Consider the following 22,104-nt stretch of genomic DNA (forward strand, 5'->3'; position numbering starts at 1 on the left):
AGTGCCCCTGTACTCACTTAATTTAATTAAAACAATCTGAAACATTTGGCAATGTTGTCCCTTAGGTTGTAACAAAAGAGGTTTATAAAAACAGTGTTCATTGAACTACAAATAACGATAGCAACATGGCTGTTTTGTAAATACCCCTATGATTAAGTGCTACCTGAAAATTAATCTCATGTCCAAAATAACATAAGTCAGCATATATTGAACTGTATTTTAGCATTTTATGACAGGAAAGTCAGCTGTTCCAGCCCAAAAGAAATTTTGCCTCTGGAACTTTTACAGTAAAACTAAAATGAGCAACAGAAATATATATTGAAACTGCAATTTAATGTTTCACCAATTTATATAGGAAAATAAGTAAGAAATATCTTAAATGTGATTTTTAAAGTATTAGTTCAAAGAGAAAACTGCCAAGTTGACAATCTGAGAAAAAAATAAGCTCAGTAGTGAAATTGAAACTATTTATATGAAATGGGGGGGAAGCAAAAACATAAAGGATGAAAAAGGCTCAGTTCTGGAAGCATTTTATTTAGTATCATATAATGCAAATTGAAAATAAAATGTAATTCACTTTGGGTATTTTTTAAACAGTCAGATTAGCCTGACTTCCTACGGAAATCCTGCTGTGTCCCTCTGTCAGTAATCCAGCCAGCAACTTTTGAACCTGTTGGCTGGTTTCAGTAAATTTAATAGACAGCCAGAAAGCTCCGAGATATTTCAACAAAATTTTTGTGCAAACCAGGGCAGAACAGAGGGAGAAGACTTGAAATTACTGTCTCCATTGAGAAATATTGTGTAGCATTATCTTAATGACATTATTAGATTGTAAGTACCAATTTTCATGAAGCTGTTTCTTTCTCATGCGTTCAAACAGGAACAGTATTCCCTGGAGTCCTCTTACTGACTTACTGGTTTTCATTTACTTTATATTTTGGCTTTGCGAAGAGACTCAAGTGAGGGTTGATCACTCATTGCTGGAATACCTTATTGATACAGAATAAAATGTAGTTTAAGTTCTGGAGACCTCACTATCTAAGTAGATAAGGGACACAAATGTAACTAAAGCAATCATCAGATAAATAATTTGCTGAAACTACTGACCTGTGAGTGGATTTTTTTCATATATTTCTATTCAACTGACAGTAAGTGGTTTCTTCTGAAAGACCAACCAGACCATTGAAAGCAAAGAATTATACATATAGGACTGTTTTTTATAGACATGATTTTTTAAGAGAATGTGAAGTTTAAGCCATCAAAATAGGAGCAATTATATGTGAAAATGTCTGAAATAATATTTTTTTTAATGTATCTTTTGCTGCCCTCTCTCTGTGTTCCTCACAACACATGTACAAGCTTCAGAGCAGGCACTGATAGTTTCACTCAGTCACTGCAGATACCAAGGAACACAGTTCATTTCTTAAACAGCATACAGTGGACCTTCTGTTTGGGGGGTGGGGGGGTATGTGTGTGCTGATGGTGGTGGTTTTCCAGTTTCCAGAAATTGTTTAATTTTTCTTTCATATCAGAACCACTGGAAATTAAAAATTTCAGTTTCTAGTTTCTATCTTCCTTTTGCCACTATGGATTTCAGGCAGACGAAGAGTTTAGCCACTGTGCTTCAGACCCTCTCTGCTCTGAGAGCACTAAACATAATACAGCAGGGAGACAAAATTTCCTTATTTTTGCTTTGAAATAGGAAAAAAACTAGAGGTGGACATCATAGTAAATATTTTCTTAATGCACAAAGACTAAACTTTTCTCAGTGTAATTCAGGGAAGAAAGCTCCAGTAAGTGAAACAAAGCTTGTTCCATGAAGAAATTTGTTGCAGAAAATGAACTGAAGTAACTGCTTATCAATCCTATCCATTTCTCCAGGGTTGAGTTTCAGCCATGTTGTTCCATCCATCAGTGGGTCTGAATTACAGTAAATTCCTAATAATATCGTATTTCCTTCAATTCCAAGGGAATTATATTATAAATGGACTTGAAGCACAAAATGTGGAATGTAATCTTAATTTCAAATACCCCAAGTGTTACATTGTGTACTGGAGCTAAATTTTACTTATATATAACAGGATTTTTGCTGCAGATATACTAAGGGAAAGGTTTTGAACTTTACTAAAGAGAAGGATAAATTCTTTTCAGTGAATAATTTCAAAAAGGCCACTGTGTTCAGTAAACATTTGAAGGAGAACAAGAAACAGGACAAGATGACAAAGAAGACATTGTCTAGAATTACGATATCGGATAACTGCTCTGCAGAAATGTTTTTCAGTAGACAAGTAATTTTAGAACTAATCCATTTAGAAACCATGAAAAATTATTTTAATTGCACAATTAAAAATGCATCACTGCTTCATTTGAGTTTCAAGACATGCATCATTTAAAGCAACCAAAACACAGTTTGAAATCTTAAAAGATTTGTGCAACTGCTTTTTATTGAACTGGGGCACTGAAAAGCACAGTAATTAATTATTTAATTTGCGTAATTTTCTTTTGAAGTACCATTCTGTTAAATGAGGGAACAATTTATATGTTTTTTTCCAGGTTTTAGAACAGCTACATTTATCTGGCAAAAAAGTTTTTATAGTTTTATAGTTGCTACATTTGCTTATGTAGCAAAGCAAATAGTTTATGAGAATAGTGCTATGCCAAAAAACTTTAGTCCCATAATACAAATACCCCATAATTTACTTGTTATTCACAAGGTTACATTTTATTTTACACTGGGAAATTTTTTAAATGGTTCTTGAAATTACTAATAGTATCTTGAGCTATTGAATCTAAGGATCAGGTCGAAAATGTTTGTGTAAATCCTATGTTGAGAATGTATCATTTTCTTTGCTTTCAATCACTACATCCAGCTTAAAATAATACATCATTCCATGAAGGACTTGAAGGAATATGAATGGCAAATACAGTTGTGACTCATCTGATAATCTGCAGTACACCAAGATTTCTGTAACATTTGACAACAGAGCGTTCCCTTTATCACATCACTCGTTACTGTATGTCAAATACAGTCAAAATGGCTGCCAGTTCTCATCATTGTCAAATACATTTTTTAGAATGCAAAACTACAATAGAAATGCTAAAGATGATAACTCTAAATTCCCTTAGAGCCTTCTATAAGTCTGTATGCACAGGGAATTCTCACTTGGTCCTAAATAAGACTTTTATATCTTCTATTTCCAGCTCAAGAACAATTACTGTCTTTTTTGGTAAACTGAAAATGTGTTGCTGATTGTTCAGTGTCTGTGCAATGCATGTTTAAAAATTTATGTATATCTTCATATATATGTGTACATATATGTACAGGCTGAAAACAATCCTATATATGGAGTGCCAGTGGATGTCATATTTCTGTGAGATCGTGTGCCCTTACCCAATGCCCAGAGAAACAAACCTGCTCTCCTTCTTCTGCAGAGAGTCTCAGATTTTCAAAAAGTCCACTTTCAATTGCACTTCCAGGCTGTCTGCTTTACTCCTGCACTTGAATTTCTGTCCAGCTTACGGTGCCTCTGCTACATGTTCAAGCCCCCAATTTAGGAAACTCTTTCAGTCCTCCAGTTTTTTACGATTCTCTGGTAACTACCATTTTAACAACTCACTGCAGAAGCTTTTTTCCTCCCTTTTAGTCATTCTTTTCTAGCTTTCTAAAAATACAGGAAAATGCTATAAACTGAAAAGACCAAGTAGAAAAGAAAATAAGGGAACGGGATATAAAATTGCATATTTCTAGGCTGAAGACTGTCATTGATTATTAGAGGCTTCAAGACTTCAGAAGGAAGTGGTGATCCCATGTCTGCTATTTAAGTTTTCTTCTGCCATCTTCTGCGACGTCTGGCTTGACTGTTTCCAGAGATGGGATACAGAACTGGGTGGAGAATCAGGGCTGATCCTATATAACTATTTTAATGCATTTATATTCTAAGGCCTTTTAGGCCCGAGGAGTGGGATCAGGAAGGGAGTGCCTTCATTTTCCTGGAAGTGAAATGTGTAAGCCATATAACTTCTTTTCAGGTCATTCTTTTTATTTGAGACTTTTGTCTTTATGCCCAGAAGAATACCAAAATACTACCCTATAAATTTTTCAAGACCTTTAGTAAAACTGTAGAATATCTGTTAAAAATGTAGACATTTTTAAACAGATGATATTGCACCATTAAAAGGGAATATATCCTTTAAAGAGTCTTGCATTATTCACTCATTTGAAGAACGTAAATGCCATCTCTAGAAAATTCTGATTAAAATTTCAACCAAAACACATTGAATTGAGTCTGCAATATAGCTCAGTTGCTATAATTGCTATGTGGTAGGTATCTCAGTTGCTACCTCTACAGTGAAGGCTAACTTAACAAGAAATTATTTTTTTGTCTTTTACATCAGCCTGTGAGGTTAAAACTCAAGAGAGCTTGTCTATTCATTTTGGCTAAGTCATCTCTTCTTACCAATCTTGGTAAGATCATCAGATCTTCATATTAAATGTAGATTCAAATTTAAATTTAAAAATAGTTTTAGATTTAGCCTTTAGCTCATCACAGACACGACAGCACATTTCATGCAGAGGCTTGATATTTGGTGGAGAGCTCGCTTTCCCAATAGGAACCTGGTCTTTTGTTGCACCTGTGAATCCTTACCAAATGTAGGGGCTGTGGTCCTCAGTCTGCAAAGACTGTCATTCTTCAGATTTGGTTGGTCCTAAACTCCTCCAGCCACAGGTCATTGCTGGGATTAAATAGAACTTCCATCGTTTGACGTGGATCCCTGGTACCTCCTTATCACTGACCACTGAGGCTTGGATGCCTACTGCTCCCTCCATGAGCAGCAGAGGAGATGGGAGGAAGGAAAATCTCCTGACCTAAATGCAGAGGTGTGCAAGTGCATGTGTGTGAGACAAAGATGAATCAGAGAGGGGCTGGGGGAGCCAGGTGATGGGAAGGGAGAGCACAGGAGGAGGCAGAGTAAGGGCAGAGCAGCACACGTAAACACAAAAAGGAGAGAGATTTCACTCTGATGGGGTTTTCTCAATTTCAAGTCTTTGCTTTTTGACTTCTACCATTGCCTCAAAGAGGACTTTTGAAATAAGCCTAATATGTCAGATAGCTTAAGCTGATTTATCCATGTACTACATGGATTTGTGTTTCCAGCTTGCTCTCCGGCCACAGCAGGGGCTGCGGCGCTGCCCTTTGTGGAGGCTCTCTGGGCTCAGGAAACATTCTGGGGAGAAACCACAGAAGGCCTCTTTTCCTGCTTCTTAGAAGACACGAGCAGAATAATACCACCATCAGCAAAGGACACCTGTGTAATTTGCTCTTCCGATGACTCGGGGTGTTCCTTTATTTACTGCAGCTGTGCAAGCTGCCGTTCTTCTGGAGACGGTGCCTCTTCATATCAGCCTGTCTGGAAATATTCTGTAAGACGAGGCCACATAAAAATGTATATTTGCTGAGAGCTTGTGACAGAGTGGCATATAAAGGCTGCGCTGGCTGAGGCCTGCATTATTCAGGAGGAATAAAGTTCATAAATGTTTCCCATATGTCTTCTGAAGTTACTGTCTTTATATTGTTACAACATCCCACAGTACTGTATAGTCTGTGAAAGCAATGCAATTCTTTTCAAGGAGATCTTGGTTAGCAATTCTGTATAGTCTATTGGCACTATTTTTCATGTATTTTTTTGCTATTTAGGAAAGGAAAACGAAGGCTATAACTAATAAATAATCATATTTTGTACTCTAATTTTCAAAACTAGGTCTTTTTGTAGCTCATGAGATCATGATGTTGCGATCCACGGTCTCCTAACTCTCTGATATCAAAACCAGGTTCTGTATCTAGCTTGCAATAGGAGGTATACTGTTTTAAGGGACAAAGTATGAGAAATAATTCCCTGCTTTTATCTCAACTAGGGATTTTCAGTTTATCCATCATGTCTGGACACCCTCTTCAGCAGCATGGTCAATGCCTGATTCCATTTTCTGAAAAGCGGCGTGGGAAGGGCCAGTAGGGCTGACAGTGGGATGCACATAAAACCAAACTTAATGTCATGTAACAGTGTTTGTTTTCATACAGATATTCATCATCCACTGAAGGAGCTCGGAGGGTATTTCCAAAAATCTACAATGACAAGCTCCTTGGTCAAATGTTTCACCTCCATCCTTTGTTTAAATGATCTTAGTCTAAAACTATTCCCTTCTGTGTACTGCATTTGCACAGATTTCAGCCACTCAACAGATTTTTTTCTGACAATGTAAACAACTCTCTCAGGGACTTCTGGTTTCCCAGTATTATTTATGTGCTGTAGACAAACATTTTAAAAAAATCAGTGTATGTTATCTAGTAATCAAAGGGATTTACCAATTAGTCTTTTTAAAGTTTGCTAGATAATACCTGTGTGTAGTTTGAAATCAACAGTTTGGGAATCATTTAGAATAGAGAGGTGATCATTTCCTGTCTTGTCATCAACATTTGTAATTAAGCCATGCAATAGGTAAGATGGGAGACCGTAAGGGAGATGTTGAGGACATCTTTTCTAACAGTTAAATTTTATTTCATGTTTGCTAAACATAGTCTTAGTTGACAATAACAGTCTGGATTTTGTTTTTACATGTTCAGTACAATGGTCTATGTGAAAGCATTTAAAACAGATGTAAAAATCAAAATAAAGTTGGGCCAGTGCATACCCAGATCCTTTTGCAGAGTAGATTGCTAAAGTCACAGACACAATACATTTTTAACAGTTGATAGCAAAATGTTGGCATAAAGCTTAATTTTTTTCTGATAGTTTTCAATGTCCTTGGCTACAATATTTGATGGTCATTGCCTCATAAAAATAGTGGTTTTTACTGCAGAGATACCAAATTAGAAATTGAGGAAGTACATTTTTATTACTAACTGGCAGTGTATCACCTCTATCCCTTTTGTAAAATGATGCAAGGGGCCACTCTGCAGTTTGCACTGATGGTACATGTATCCACTCGTACAACGGCATAGTTAAGCTGGTGTAATTTCTGTAAGTTGCCACTCTGTAGTAGCCAGGCTGTGTGGTAGCCAAAGAATAAGCAAGCCAAACTTTCCCTTACGGTACATCCTTTCAGGCAATCAGAGCAGAGAGGCCATTCCGTTTTCCTAGGGAGAGGAATGGAAAGTTCTTCTTTTGTTCTGTTTTTCTTGGAATGGGCTTTGCTGGTATTTTCTTCAGAAGTGTTGGGAGGCCAGATTCTCATTGCATCGTTTAGACGTATTCTTGCCAATGACTGGTCTCACTTGGGCGTTTTACAGCACATCAGAAACTAGAGCTACCAGGACACAGGCTAATTCTTTAACTTTTAGTCTGCTTTCCTAAACATTGAGGCTTATGCAATCACATGTCATGTGTGAGTAGGAATTTCTGCCCATCCCCTACTGCAAATCTCTATCTGTAATGCAATTTCAACCACATTTGAGTGTGGTCTAGTATTCTCAGAGATATTACAGCCTCTACAGGCTGGAGAGGAAAAAATGGGTCTGTCACTGCCAACTCAGAGAAAGGCTGCAGTGTAAACTTACCCCTGATTTGATACTGGAGTATCCAGCCAGGAGACTCCGGCCACAAATGACCCAGCTACTGGAAGAGCATCCATGAGACTTTGCACCCTATTAAGCATTCACTGAATCCAACTGCAAGACACAACTTCATAGGAAGATAGGCCCCATTATTTCCACTGTTGATAATAACCAACTCCTTGTTTATTAAAGCAAAAATAGAAAAAAAAACGTTAAATAGTCTTTGAAATATGGCGCATCTTTGTTTCTGAGTATCAAGATGAATGCTGAACTATGGATGCATTCTCCGATGTCTATCCTTCTTTAAAAGAAAAAACTAAAGTAAATGTGTTGAGCCAAGTTCTTTATATGTTTGCATAGTGTTCAAAGTACCTCAGAGGATAAAAGGAATAAGAAGTTATTCATTCAAAACTCAAAACAGTGAAAAACTGCAAAGTGCTTCTGCATAAAGACAGCAGGGGTTGCTTCAGCTGATTACCTTTGATATTAAATACCGTGTTTGGCACAAAGCTGATAAGAATATTACAGAAAGCTAGTTCAAAGAAAGCTAAAGCTACTGCTTTCAAAAGCATAATATCAACAATATTCCTTTTGTTAAAACTGGAAAACATGTTTAGCATAATTGCCAAGTACTCTAAAAACAGAATTCTTTGTGTATGGGAAGTGTATTTTCTTTTTCAAAAGGAGTTACAGTAACTAACACTACTGCAAATTCCTAGTTATTGATTATATTACATTATATTCAAGGCCTGGATAAAACTCAAACCCCAATTCTTTAAGGTATTGTGCAAGCACATGATAAGAGTCAATCTCTTCAAGGAGCCCACAGGCCGACCAGATAAACAAATGGTAGAAAAACCAAAGCACTGGCTTTTCTGTTAGAGCCAAGGAACCAAGACATTGAATGACTTACCCATAATCATATCTCTGGCAGATCTGCATATTTAGCTAAGATTTCTAATGTCCTAATCCAGAAGCAGTGAAGAACCGTAAACTAGGTTTGCATAAGGACTCCATGAGAGTCTTGACTGTGAAAATCCTTTGGGGGAAATTAAGATAACATACTTGCAATTAATTCTGCTGGATTTACTTTTTATGGTTCAGTGATATATCCTTTGTAAGTTCAATGACTTGGACCTACGAACTTGATGTGTTCTATACTGAAATTACTCAAATCATTCAATAATTATTCAATAATTATTTCCAATTATTGAAAGCAATAAGCTAGAGTAGTTGTTTGTTTTGGAAGACAGTTCCATACCAATGATTTCTTAAAATTGATTAGTGGTAATCAAGTCGTGTTTATGTTTAATTTTAATGGAAGAAACTTTCTTCATAGGGAAGCGTGTCAAATGCCTTCTTAATACGGTGAGTTAAGTTTTCCAAGCCTGTGTGCTAAGAATAAGTTTATCAAATAGCCTATTTCTGTGAAATAGGTTGCAAAATCTGTAAGTCATGATGATGCTTTAAATATGGTTGCCAAAGAGGTGACATCAGGATTTAAAAGCAACAGTTGTTTTAACAACAACAGTTAGTAACTATATAAACTGTGAACAGAGTGAGTTAAATATAGCAGCTATATATAACTGCATTTAAACACATACATTATGTGACTGGGAGATCATTAAAAGTCAGGATCTATAGAAAATCCTCAGTCGTAGTTTTGTGATCACCTTCTGGTGTTGCTATTTTATTTTCTTTTATTTCAGGATATTAGCAGAGAGTGGCACCATGATACAGTCTGATCTGGATTGTACCTGTAATACCAGAGAGATAAGGCACGAAAGCTCCCACACTTAGGAAGCCAAATTCATCCAAAAAATGCATCTTGTTCTTATAGCAGAATGAGCTACTAAGGGCCTGTCAGCCCCATCCTCTCTCTGTAGTGAGTCCCCACAGAACGTGAATTGCCATATCCTAGTCTGTGTTTTCAAAACCAAAGCCAAAATATCTAAATGACCAGTTTGTATTCCAGACAAAACTGTGTTCAGCAAACAGACTTGTCTCCTCCAACACATGAAAAGATTATTAAGAGGAGATGATTTTTTCCTCCGTAGTTTCCGAGAAAAGACAGCCAAATGCTACACAAGATTCAGAAGCAAAGCAGTCAGCACTCAACGTAGATCACATTTATAGTGTGATAATACTCTAACAACGTGTGATGCTGAAAAATACTTCGGATTTACAGAAGATTTTGCACTGAATGTGAAGAGACCCAATTCTATGTGGAAGACAAAAGCAAATGCACATCTTCCATACACGAGCAAGACTTGCAATACTAGCTCTCGTTGCAGCATTGGTAGGACCCGTTCTGAAATAATTCCTTCAGTTCTCATGTTTTTCCTTCTACAGAAATGCTGAAAGCTTGAAAGGGTTGGCTAAGCAATTGCATCTGAGGGATGTGTAAGCTCACTCAATTTAATTTATTGAAGAGAACATTAAGATGTAGTCTTAATGATCAATTAGTTTGTGGCTCCTTTACATTGGATACATGGGAGTTCAGACTAGTGTAACATAATACCTGAAGAATGTCTAGCAATTATTTATACAGATAATTCAATATCCAGAATTCTAGACTAGAAGTTGTTTTTAATATTGCTTCTGGTTACATGAACTATTTCTTTTCACCTTCATTCTATTTCCCAGCACACATAAGAGTGTCCACCCATGACTGGGGGGAAGAGCTAAATTGGAAATATCAAAAGACAGAAAGGAACGCTAGGGAAACAAACCACGTGCAAGTCAGCAGCTGTTTTGGCATTAAAAGAATGCATATTTCCTTTCGATCTGTTTTGTGCATTTTAATATAAGGTGGTTAAATAGATACAGGCCAGGTTGGATGGGGCTTTGAGCAACCTGGTCTAGTGGAAGGATTTCCTGCCCATGCCGGGGGGGGGGGGGGGGGGGGGCGGGGGGGGGGGGTTGGAACTAGGTGATATTTAAGCTCTCTTCCAACCCAAACCATTCTATGACAATTCTGTGATTTTATTTTGTCCATGGAATAATAAAGGTCCTTATTAACTCATGCAGATCATTACCAGACTCTCCTGCTGTTTGTAAGTAAGATGTTACACTGTTGGTAGCTTAGTTCAAAACCTGGCTTCTCTTCTTGCCAAACCTGTATCAGAGAAATGGATAGTTTTCAGAAGCTATTTTTTTACATTGAGTTGCAAGCCTCTACCTTATACAAAAATTGACTCACAGCTACATTGTAAAGGTGATACCACATGTCAAAAATCACAGAGGTCTATTTTGAAATAAATAAGTACCAGGAATAGATACAGAAGCCACAGTGTATAGAAAATTCACTGGCTATCTATCATTTGGTATTACTCAGACAACTCCCATTATAGGCAATGAAGAGCTGGCCAACACGGTCAGTGGAGGGCTGTGCAGTTGCCCAAACGGCAGTGCCCACGCTGTATGATACAGAATACATTGGCCCCATTGACTCACCGCTGCAATGTGCAGCAGCTGCGCTTCCTATCGTGGAGCCTTTACATTATGTTTCTGCATCTGGGGCTGAATCCCAGCCATGGTGCGCTCATTGCCTAATTATAGGCCTCCAGTGCTAATCAAGAGCCCCAGGGAACCCAAACACAGGTCTGGCAGAAGTGGCACAGGACTTATGGAAGACCCATGCCTTCCCAGTTTACAACTGGACTAAGGTGCTGGCGGACCTTAAGGCATCTCAAATGTATCTAGGCACCAGTATACTAGCAAGTGAATAGAACCAGGCTACTTGCTGAGTAGAAAGCTGGGATCTGTGCAGGTCTACTCTTATGCCTACAGGATGGATCAATACAAGTTTGTAAACTTTACCACACTACTAAGACTCAATGCAAACCTGTGTGAATTAGGTTGGTTTAGTTTAAACTTCACGTTATAGTTCTTAAACAGCTGTCAAAATCCACAAGGAATTTCTGGAAGAAAGAAAGATTACCTACGTCATGGGGGGGATTTATCAGTATGACTTTGCAGGGAAAAATCATTCTTTGCATAGATCACATGTGTAAGCAATACGTGATAGAAATGGGGGTTGGTGGGTGGGTGTTATTCATCCACCTTCTCTAACTGGCTTCTTCTGAGGGATTCAAAAATAAGTAGATGATTAGACAGAGAACTTCATAAAGAGTTACCTTGTGATTTGATTTTTAATTAATTTGGAAATTGGGACTGAGGCAGTTTGTAGTAGAGCAAAAAAAGAGAGTTGTGTATGGTACATTCCTGGCAGAACGAGGGCTGGCAACCACTGCAGAAAGCTTCCCTTCAGCATAGTTTCCATGAATTTGTAAGTGCTGGTTTTCATTAAGGAGCTTTAGAGTTCTCTTGTGTGTTCTTCCAAAATGTCAAGCTTTTATTAAGGTTAGTCTGTAGAATTGTTTTTCACAGAAAACACGTGTTGATTTTTGTACTGCAGGCATCAGATCTGCTATTGGAAGCAACTAGTGAAAGGAGCTGGTTAGGAAGCCCAAGAAATGAGCTGAGAACACGAGGAGGAATCATGACCAAAGCCTGGGCCGAGATCTGGTTCACTTTGATATGACAGTGAATCTCTGCCTCCGTTTCCCAGTTTCTAAATACCAACGTTTACCTAGTTTATGAAGCACTCAGGAGAACTGCAAAGCAGTAAGTGGCAAAGGAGAGCTGCAACAAATAGCAGGTGTGGATTTATTGCGCATGGGGGAAATCTCAGGTGGGTAGAGAGTTACCTAGTTCAGGAGCAGCTCTTCCTGTCCCACTCAATAAAGGGAAATAAAAGGTGAGAGAACACAAAACATTTCTTGGCTGGCAAGCAATAGTGGGACATTGCATTTTTTAGATGAGTAGCAAGTCCTCTGCAGCTGGTGTTCAGAAGGGAATTACTTCTTACAACCTGAAAGCTCAGGAAAACATAAAAGTGACGCACCATCTTCTTCCTCACTTCCTTTGTTCTTCAGTCTTTCTTTATTATTCACATAGGACTCCAGATGTCTTAAACTTCAGTATGTTTGTTGCGTGTTTTTCTAGGTAGAGTTAGTGACCCCAGGACTTCTTTTCATTAGTAAACACATTCATCCTAATCTGATTCTTATCTGCTGTGAAACCACTTTATATATTATTACTGTCCACAGATCCCAGGTGTCTCTGTGATACTGCCAGAGCCTTCCAAGATGATTTTTTCTGGAACAATAGTGGCAAGAGATTTTATCTGTGAAATTCCTGCATATGGAGATCTGGCACAAGCTCTTGGTTCTGAGAAACAAGGTAAAGTGCATTTTCATATAAAGACTAAGTGGTTTTGCAAACCACACAAAATGCACAGATAAGGCAGTGGAAAAGTATTATAGGAAGTGTCATGGGGATCATTTCTCTTTTACGTCTTCAAAAACCTCATTACTACAAATCTTTCATGTCGGTCTTCCCATCAAAGAGTAACTAAACGTACTTTGCCAGAAAGGAATAGTTTCCATTTTTCCTTGCCATCTCCAGCCCGGCTACATTGTTCTGAGATTTACAGTGACTGTTTCACACATAAAAACTTTTCCTCTTTGTTAGAAAATTAATTTCATAATGTTTTTTCATTTTGTTTATTAAATATGAAGTTCTACTATATCTCAACAGATCTAATAGGAACAGGATTTCTTGTTCTTTTTCATTCTGGTGTTCCCTGACATGCCTGGCCCCATAGCAGACTTAGAAAGCATCTGAAGTCTCTGCCAGTTATTCTAACCCTGTCATGTTCTTTGTCCCTCCTTTGAATTTATCCATGACTGTTGTCCACAGGGCCATGACATTGTCCCCAGACCTCAAGAATGAACTTGCCATCATCTCTCTGTCTTCTGTCACACGCACACGCCTTGTCCTTCCCTTCTGCTTCCCATCCGCCACAGATCGTAAATCTCAACAGGGAGCTTGGTGGGCACACCCTACGTAGACAGGAGTTGCAAAGAGGCAGAAGAGGCACAAAGCAATGGAAAGAAGATGAAAATATGTCTTAGTTTCTCTGGACCCCAGGAGAAGTTTTCCCTCTGACTGTCATCTCTGTATTTTCATGGCCTGAGCAACATCACAGCGCAGTTATTTGTTCTTTTATACAGTCTACATAAATCCAGTTCTGCATCTCTCATCTTCATCTCACTTTGCCCTCCTGAGCCACTTAAATGGCTGTTGTTGTCACTGTACCAAAAGACTTCATGAACCTTAACGTATTTACACTCATAGGACTTCTGATATATGGGAGCTTTAACACTTCTATTTACATACAAAGCACCCAAGGTCAGGTAGGAAATCTATGGCGGAACTGGTGACACTCTATCCCAAAAGCCAAATTAATCCAGATTAAACCATGGGTGCAGTGTCCTCCCCTCATGCAGCTGACTATGATCCCCCAAATGCTAACTGCATTAGGATGCTTTTTCCCTGCTGCACCCTCAAGGACGAGCACCCTTCCCAAGGACGAGCACCCTTGCCAAGGACATCCTCAGGCACAGCTCCCGCCACACCTCTCGGCAAGGCTGCGGCTTGGCCGTCCTGCTCCCCAGCTGGCCCAACTCCAGCACACCCATGGTCTGCGGAGGCTTCCTAGTTTACATTCTCCTCTTTCTCCTGTTTAGCTATAACTTGTAGCACCACCTAATTACTCACCAGCACAACTCCAAACAAATTTCCTTCTTCAGCACTTTCTGTTAAAGGCTTTCTGCGATGGACCCTAATGTGCACATTGCTCATGGCAAGGGTGCACCGCACAACCCCAAATTTTTTAACGGTCGTTTTGGGGTTTTTTTTCCTAGAAGGGATAGTAATAATATGAAATGCAGTATGATTTTTAAGTGTGTAATGTAATGCTTCTCTTCTCCCATGTGATAAAAAGAAGTCTTAGGTCAGCAGGAGCCACAACCCCTCTCTCGGTAGTCTCAGATGTTAGCTTTTATTTCCAGGAAAAATTGCTTATTCCAAGGCATCCAGTTTTGTTTAAAAATATTGGGAATGAGCATACTTCACAACTTCTAAAAAGCAGGACACTGTGAAGCACTGAGAGAATAAGTTATTTTCAAGTTCTCTCTATTTTTATTTTTTTGAGAAATTTCTCCTTTTCAGACAGGAAAAAAACCCATGTTTGAGTTTTTTAACCTCCACAAGCAGCAGGGAGATGCCTGGGCTCCAGTGGCTGGGCATCTGCATTCTCCAGGAGTGCTCTTGCCGCTGCTTGCTAAGCTTGCCAGGCTTGGCAGCAGCACTGGGATAAGGAAACTGTTGTGAGTTCTTCTTTTTTAATTATTGAGTCAGAGAGACAGTCTGAGCAAGGTTTTAATAGCCGCTATCTGCAGCTACGGAATGCTTATACAGTTATTAACAGGCAGAAGGCATGGTGGAATTATTTATTTATTTTTAATTCCCAAATTTCATTTTTTTACCTGTGGAACCTTGAATCTTAAGTTAGACTTTAAATGTTGATGTAAAACTACCCCCTTCAAAGGCAGCCGATACTTGGAAAGCCAAAATTTCAGACAGAATTAATAAAATTAAAGTAGGGATTTAAGATAGTGTAGTAAGTTAAGAAAAAAGAATGGAGCTTTTTTATAAATCATAACTCAATTTGGCTGTATAAATAGTTTTCACATAAAAGTTAATGAAAATAGCTATTGTGTATTCCAGACAAATGAATATGTGCAATAACTATCCATGTTCATGTCTACTTCGCAATTATTATGCCCTTTGAAATAACATATTTTAGGGAACTGAAGAAATAAAAAAAAGGCTCCATGCAGCAGGGTGCATTGCTTTATGAAGATATGGTTGTTTAGAATCAAATTGTCTGTTCAGTTTATGTAGTATAGTTTATACCTGAAGTATTAAGATGTAGGGGAAAAAATTCTCAGTCTTTCTGTAACTGAGGATTAAAGAACTTTTGTTCTTTTTTTTTTTGTTCTTTTTTTTTAATGTGTGAAGCCAAAGTAAATGATGGCAGGAAGTTTTTCCCCACCGCACTGCAGTGTCGATTTTCAGTGTGGAAGAGTACAGTCCAAGAGCAAATTCCAATATGCCTTATTTCAGTAGGTATTACTAGAGAGACTTAGAGACTTAGAATAAGCTGTAAGATTATAGTCTGCACAGTGTGAAGAAGATGCTTTGTGGCTCTCAATTTTATTTTAATTATGAAAATTGAGACATTTTTTCTGAAGTCATAGGTTAGGTCACAACTGACTAGAATCATAGAATCATTTTGGGTGGAAAACACCTTTAAGATCATCAAGTCCAACCATTAACCTAGCACTGCCAAGTCCAACCACTAAACCATGTCCCTCTGAGCACCGCATCTACATGTCTTTTAAATACCTCCAGGGATGGCAACTCAACTACATCCCTGGGCAGCCTGTTCCAGTGATTGATAACCCTTCCTGTGAAGAATTTTTTCCTAATACCCAATCTAAACCTCCCCTGGCACAACTTGAGGCCATTTCCTCTGGTCCTATCACTTGTTACTTGGGAGAAGAGACCAACACCCACCTCACTACAACCTCCTTTCAGGTAGTTGAAGAGAGCGATCAGGTCTCCCCTCAGCCTCCTCTTCTCCAGGCTAAACAACCCCAGTTCCCTCAGCCGCACCTCATAGGACTTGTGCTCCAGACCCTTCACCAGCCCTTCTCTGGACACGCTTCGGCACCTCAATGTCCTTCTTGTAGTGAGGGGCCCAAAACTGAACACAGTACTCGAGGTGCGGCCTCACCAGTGCCAAGTACAGGAGGACGATCACTTCCCTAGTCCTGCTGGCCACACTACTGCTGATACAAGCCAGGGTGCTGTTGGCCTTCTTGGCCACCTGGGCACACTGCTGGCTCATGTTCAGCCAGCTGTTGACTAGTACCCCCAGGTCCTTTTCTGCTGGGCAGCTTTCCAGCCACTCTTCCCCAAGCCTGTACCGTTGCATGGGGTTGTTGTGACCCCAGAGCAGAACCCAGCACTAAACGTTGTTGAACTTCATGCAGTTGGCCTCAGCCCATGGATCCAGCTTGTCCAGATCCCTCTGCAGAGCCTTCCTACCCTCAAGTGGACTCGTGGCCCTCATCTTCTGTGCTTCTCTCTATCTTCTGCTTCCATCCATTCTTCAAATTTTTGTGCAGCAGTGAAGCACACCCTAGTGAGAAAGGTTATAGGCAGTTGCTTGAACTGAAGTGCATATTCCTGAAAAGACTATGTAAGTTTTTTCCCCAATTACCATACCTCTCCTAACTTACTTGAATTCAAAATGCTGTCTGGAAAAGCTTGTCTCTCTATAATTATCTAGGAATGTCTAGGGTAACTGTGTTGTTAATATTGATAGGGTTATTTGGGGACATTTGTCTGGATATTGGGACTTCCTCATTTATAAGGCTCTGGACCTTCTTACAAAACTAAAGAAGTCCAGAATAAAACTGTTCTGTGAAGGGAATTTATTTATTTTCTTGCCATTTGGTACTTCTCAAAAGGTCAACTGGGATCTCTCAAGATCCCAACTGAAAAAATAAAAACCAAACCAAACTTACAAAATATGTGCAAGGAAGAAATGAAATTCCATATTTATGTCCTTCTTACCCTTCCAAAATAGAAGTTCTCTGAGTTATAAATACAATTAAATAAAATTATGGAAAAAGCTTCACCAAATCTGCACATGGACTACATTTAAAAATGAACTTGCAATTGAATCATTTCCCAAAAAGTGATTTTCTTTTTCCAAGGAAAAAAGGCCTTGCTTGTATTTCATCATATCAATGTTTTAAATAGAAACACTTTGTTCATTAACCAGACTGTTCCTGGGAAGCTGTAAAGTTAATGCTTTGACAGATTTGAAAACAAGTTACTAAATCTGTAGTGAGCTGTTATTTTCAGCTCCTGTAACACAGTAATCAAAACTTCCTAAAGAAACTTACTTGCTGACTTCTCTAAAGGAAATACTGATTTTCTTACAAAGTAGTAAAACTTCAGTCTTGTTGCTACATAGCTTGGCACAATTAAGCAGTAAGGCAGATTTTGATAAAAGGTACAAAGGTTTTAGAAAAACTAAAAATGTAACACCTATTGTTATTATTAATATTTATTTCTCTTCTCTAAGGAGTCTGTGATTCTTATATGCCCAGGGCAATTTGAAAGTACACTATCTTGTACTTTGGTCTTATCAGGCCTTATAAATGAGCGAAAGAACAGAAGTCCATTGTGAGAAAAGGAATAGTTAGTGATTGGATAAGTAGCACTTGTGAATTATTATGAAATAGTTCCCTTTTTTTCATAGAACAGTATCTGTATTTTTCTCTCAGCTTTATCTATTCTTTCGGAATATTGCTAGCTTTTAGTAGTACTGTTATTTAATCCTCCATATGAATGAGCACATATATGTTGGGATTGCTAAGCATAAGAAAGATGTATCACTGCCTATGTAAAATTAAAACTCATGTTCCGGTTTTTAAAAGTGAATTTTTACTTTGATTAGTTCAGCCTTTGTCTCACCAGTCATAAGCTACCCCAAAGAAGGCAGAATGATTCACGGGCAGGAAGGGGAGCTGATCTTCACAATTTTTCTGAAAAACATCAGATTGGACAGCCAAAAATGGAGACGGCCAAAATCACTATTCACTTTGGGAAGCCTTAACCTTTTATTTCAAGGCATCATGCTCAGGGACTAATTTGTTCCTTATCACTTCCCAGCAGTCATCCAGTCAGACAGGAGACTGGGAAGTGCTGGTGCATGTGCCAGGTCGATGGATTTCACAGCTGCTTCCACGGCACAGAAGTAATTCAGGGATGGCAAAGCATACTAACATCTGCACGAACCCTGGAAACTACCTGGGAAAGGTGGTCGGTCTATACAAAGGCATTTGGGATACGACCCTACAGAAGGGTGCCCACAGGGTATGGCATTGTACCCCAGCAAGCTTGTAAGTGCCTACTTTCTTCATGGAGAGCATGCTCACAGGGGAACTCTACAGCTTGTGTCATCCCATCTCATTACCTTTACAACTGGAAGAACCTACCAGAAGGATTTTATTTATGCAGGTCCCTTTGTCTTGACTGTAAAATGATGTGGTTTCCTGCCCTCACCTCCCTTCTGGAAAAGAGAGTTTGTGTTTCTAAAATGAACTCGGTATGCCATCTAGAATCAGATTGTGCTTGCGAGCTGGGCTGGAACATAACCCAGCTTTTATATTAATGCCCTTGGGGCCCGAAATGACATTATTTTAAATTTCAGAGAGGCATATCAGCATGATAGTTGTGGATCATAAAATTTACTTGTATTACAAGCCCCCTGAGGCGGTAACCAGGGCTTCAGTGTGCCAAACACGTACGTCCATCTGTGCCAAGCGCCTGCGTGCGGTGAGAGCCTGCAAGAGCTGCCCAGCGGGAGGAAGAGGCAGGAGCAGGTACAGGCCCGAGCAGTGACAGTCACCACCACATGTTTTTATTCTGTTGCGCAGTTCAAAGGAACAAAAAATATCAGTAACCCTAATAGCCGGTCTAACTAGATTTGTATGGAAAGGAGTAAAAGTCTGTCAGGAGAAAGACAGGAAGGCAGAAGAGGGAACGGGGTGCTGGGGAGCTGTACACACACTGCAGTTAAACCTAGCACAACTTCGGCTGGCATGGCGTGCGGGCACTTGGAGTTGATTTCTTACCCCAGTCTCTGCCCAGTCAAGTAAGTGTGAGGTGTCCTCGGGCTCTCAGGTGAGTCACTCGTGGGTCCTCGCCCCGACGGGTAGCCAACACTCGCCGTAGGGCACCCAACCCCTAACCGGAGGAGCAGCAGCGCAGGGTGGTGGCCTCAGGGGTGGTGAGCTGTTGAAAATTAACCTCAGTGTAGGTGTGGCTGAGTATAGGTGAATAACTGTCAAAGCATAAATCCGCCCTCACCTCTTAGCTTCTCTCTTAACCTTAGGCTTCCCAAACGAGAGCCCCATGCCATGGGCCAGGGTTTAAGAGTACAAACGCCAGCCAGGTTAGGGATAGAGCTCCAGGTTCAGACCATGGGCTGAACATGCAATGTGGACACAACCTCAGCACTGCATCTGCTCAGGTTTCCATCTCGGCGGGTATAACCCATAAAAGGATAGCAAAGCCGACGGCAGTAAGCAAGTGTGTGCAGAGTCTTTCCCGAGGAGCAACTCCATGCCAAAGTAAATTACCATCAGTTGTCATTTAAAGGGGAATAAGCTTCACTGATTACTTTTTGCATATTCATTCAGAATGAAACCAGATGTTCCTCAGCTCATGTTATAAACCGGCAATGCACATGTAAAGGCAGGCAAGAAAATTCTCACAAGAAAAAGGATACTGAGTCTTGTTAGTGAATTGGTTTGTCTGAAAAACTGTATCTGCTAATGGTGATGGGAGTACATTTCTGAATCAGAAAACATTTCCCAAGCTCTTAGACACAGCAACATGCAAATTGCCTTTCCAGCAATATTAATATTGCTCTAGCATGAGTCAAACTTTTGGTGCTGTTTTTAAAAAGGAACGGTAACTTCCCCTCAGAAAATTGCTCTGAATCACTTTTGAGGTTTGGGTGAGTGTTCTATAGAATGATTTTCTGAGTTTAATTATTTTTAATTTTACTTGCTTGCTACCTTTACATTTCTTGTTGTGGCATGTTTTTAGTCTACAGGAATCCAGGTTGCAGTGATATGTTAGACTTCAGAAGGAAGCAAGTTGCTCTATCTAAGTCATCTGAGAAATTCTTTTTGGTTATCCAGTCTGTTTAAAATTGTCAGGACGTCTCCTTTTCCTCCCAGCTTATAAGACCTGAAGGATTTAGCATCCCTGCCTATATATTTGTTGCTTCCTGCTGGAGGAATATTTATAGCATTTCTGACCTTTGAATGAACTTTTACAAATCAATAACAGCAAAGTGGAAGGAAGGTCAGCAGCAGTTTTTCTCCTGTCTAAGTGTAGCCAATGTTAGGCTTGGATTATCTAAAATATATTAGGAACCACTATAAGCACATTTATGCAGCATTTTTGCAGGAAATTTGCAGATTCCTTCAGAGCTGTCATGTAGCTGCTATCTGAAGGATACAACACAAGGCCAGAGCCAATGGTGTCATTAATGGATTTTTAAGTTGTTGCGTATCAATTTTTACATGGCAGAACTACTACAAAAGGCCTTAAGAGCCAGTGCTGAAGAATAATTTTCTTGACTATATTTTGCCACAGGGAAAGTGTAAGTGGATTAGAAACCCTTCTAGTTAATGACTCACTACAAATGAAACACCATTAATTTCCTCCCACTTGAGATTACAGAAATAAAATTGACAGAGTCACCCTTAGATGTGTGAGCACAAGCAACCATATGAGATGGTTCAAGGCAAGGTTTACCAGTTGAGAGTCATTATCCCTATAACCCTACAACACAAATATTATAAAAGATCTAATTCCTCAGATTTCTGAAGATCCTTCCAAAATCAAGGTGTTCCCATAATGAATTAGATATCTCAATGCTGTTTGCTGCCTCCAAGCACAGAAGAGGAAACCAGGCTTCGAAATTTCCCTTCATTTCATTACCTAAAAGCAAAGTTCCTAACAATTAAATCCTTTCCTTCTCCAGAACTGGCACCTCTAGAAAGTGCTTCTTACACTCTTTTGCCTACCGAGGGAACCTGGCCAACTAGTTCAGACTGTAACTGTAAATTAGAAACCTAAATTCCGGATGCATCGAGTTAAGTGAGATGAATCCCATTGCTAGGGGTGACAGTAATAGATCTCACAGAGTGAGAGACCTTCCACCTTGTAATTAGCGTGAATTTTTTCAGTCAGGACTACCCCTCATGCCTTTCCATAGAGGTAGCAAGGTGGGGTCTTGCTCTTTGCTGGGGCCTTCTGGTGCTGCTGTAATACATAGGGCTCCTATTCGCAAATGCAGTGTTGTTATTCTGAAAATCCTTCTCATAATAGCTCCATTTTTCTCTAGTATTTTCCTGACTGACTGAATGGAGAGACAATGATAGCTATACAAACCTTCACAAATTTTGAGAAACTTGTGACAGCAGCTCAAAAGAGTTGTCTTCATAAGTTTCTTTTTCTACGTCCATATCATTTGAAGATTGTGTCTATTTGTTCAGCCAGCCTTACAAATATGTCTAAAAATACAAGGAAAATAAAACAAATTTGCTGAAGTTTGACGACTTCTGTTTGATCAGAAGTTGTTTGGTCAAAAGTATTTTAAAATTCAGGAAATGATTATTTTTTTTTATAGATGCTATCATACTTATTTTCATAAGGTTTCTGAAGAAGAACAAAGGAAAAGACATTTCCACACAAGTTCTATGTGAATTGTTAGTGTCAACTTTGAATTTCCTTGGTTTTTCCTAGTTTATAAAACACCCTTAATATAGAATTGTTTTGTCTGAGAATAAATCCTATGTTTATTCAACTTCTTGTATTCATAATGCTAAAGAATGATTTACTGCCTCTTTCCCCATACCTATTTGCCTCTTTTTCCTTCTTTTTTTATTTTTCAAGGACCAATGTGCTGCACCATGTACATCTTCAGTGCTCCTAAACATAAAGTTGTCTTGTCATTTCACTGTTCTCCAAAATTTGCATTCCA

The 22,104-nt window shown here is 39.1% G+C and overlaps 1 protein-coding gene across 1 annotated transcript in view; it reads left to right on the top strand.

Moving 5' to 3' along the window:
• Nucleotides 1-22,104, top strand: part of NT5DC1 (5'-nucleotidase domain containing 1) — a 153,108-nt gene that overhangs the window by 106,639 nt on the left and 24,365 nt on the right. The window lies entirely within an intron of this gene.

The sequence above is a fragment of the Grus americana genome, chromosome 3, assembly GCF_028858705.1.
Source record: "Grus americana isolate bGruAme1 chromosome 3, bGruAme1.mat, whole genome shotgun sequence".
NCBI lineage: Eukaryota > Metazoa > Chordata > Aves > Gruiformes > Gruidae > Grus > Grus americana.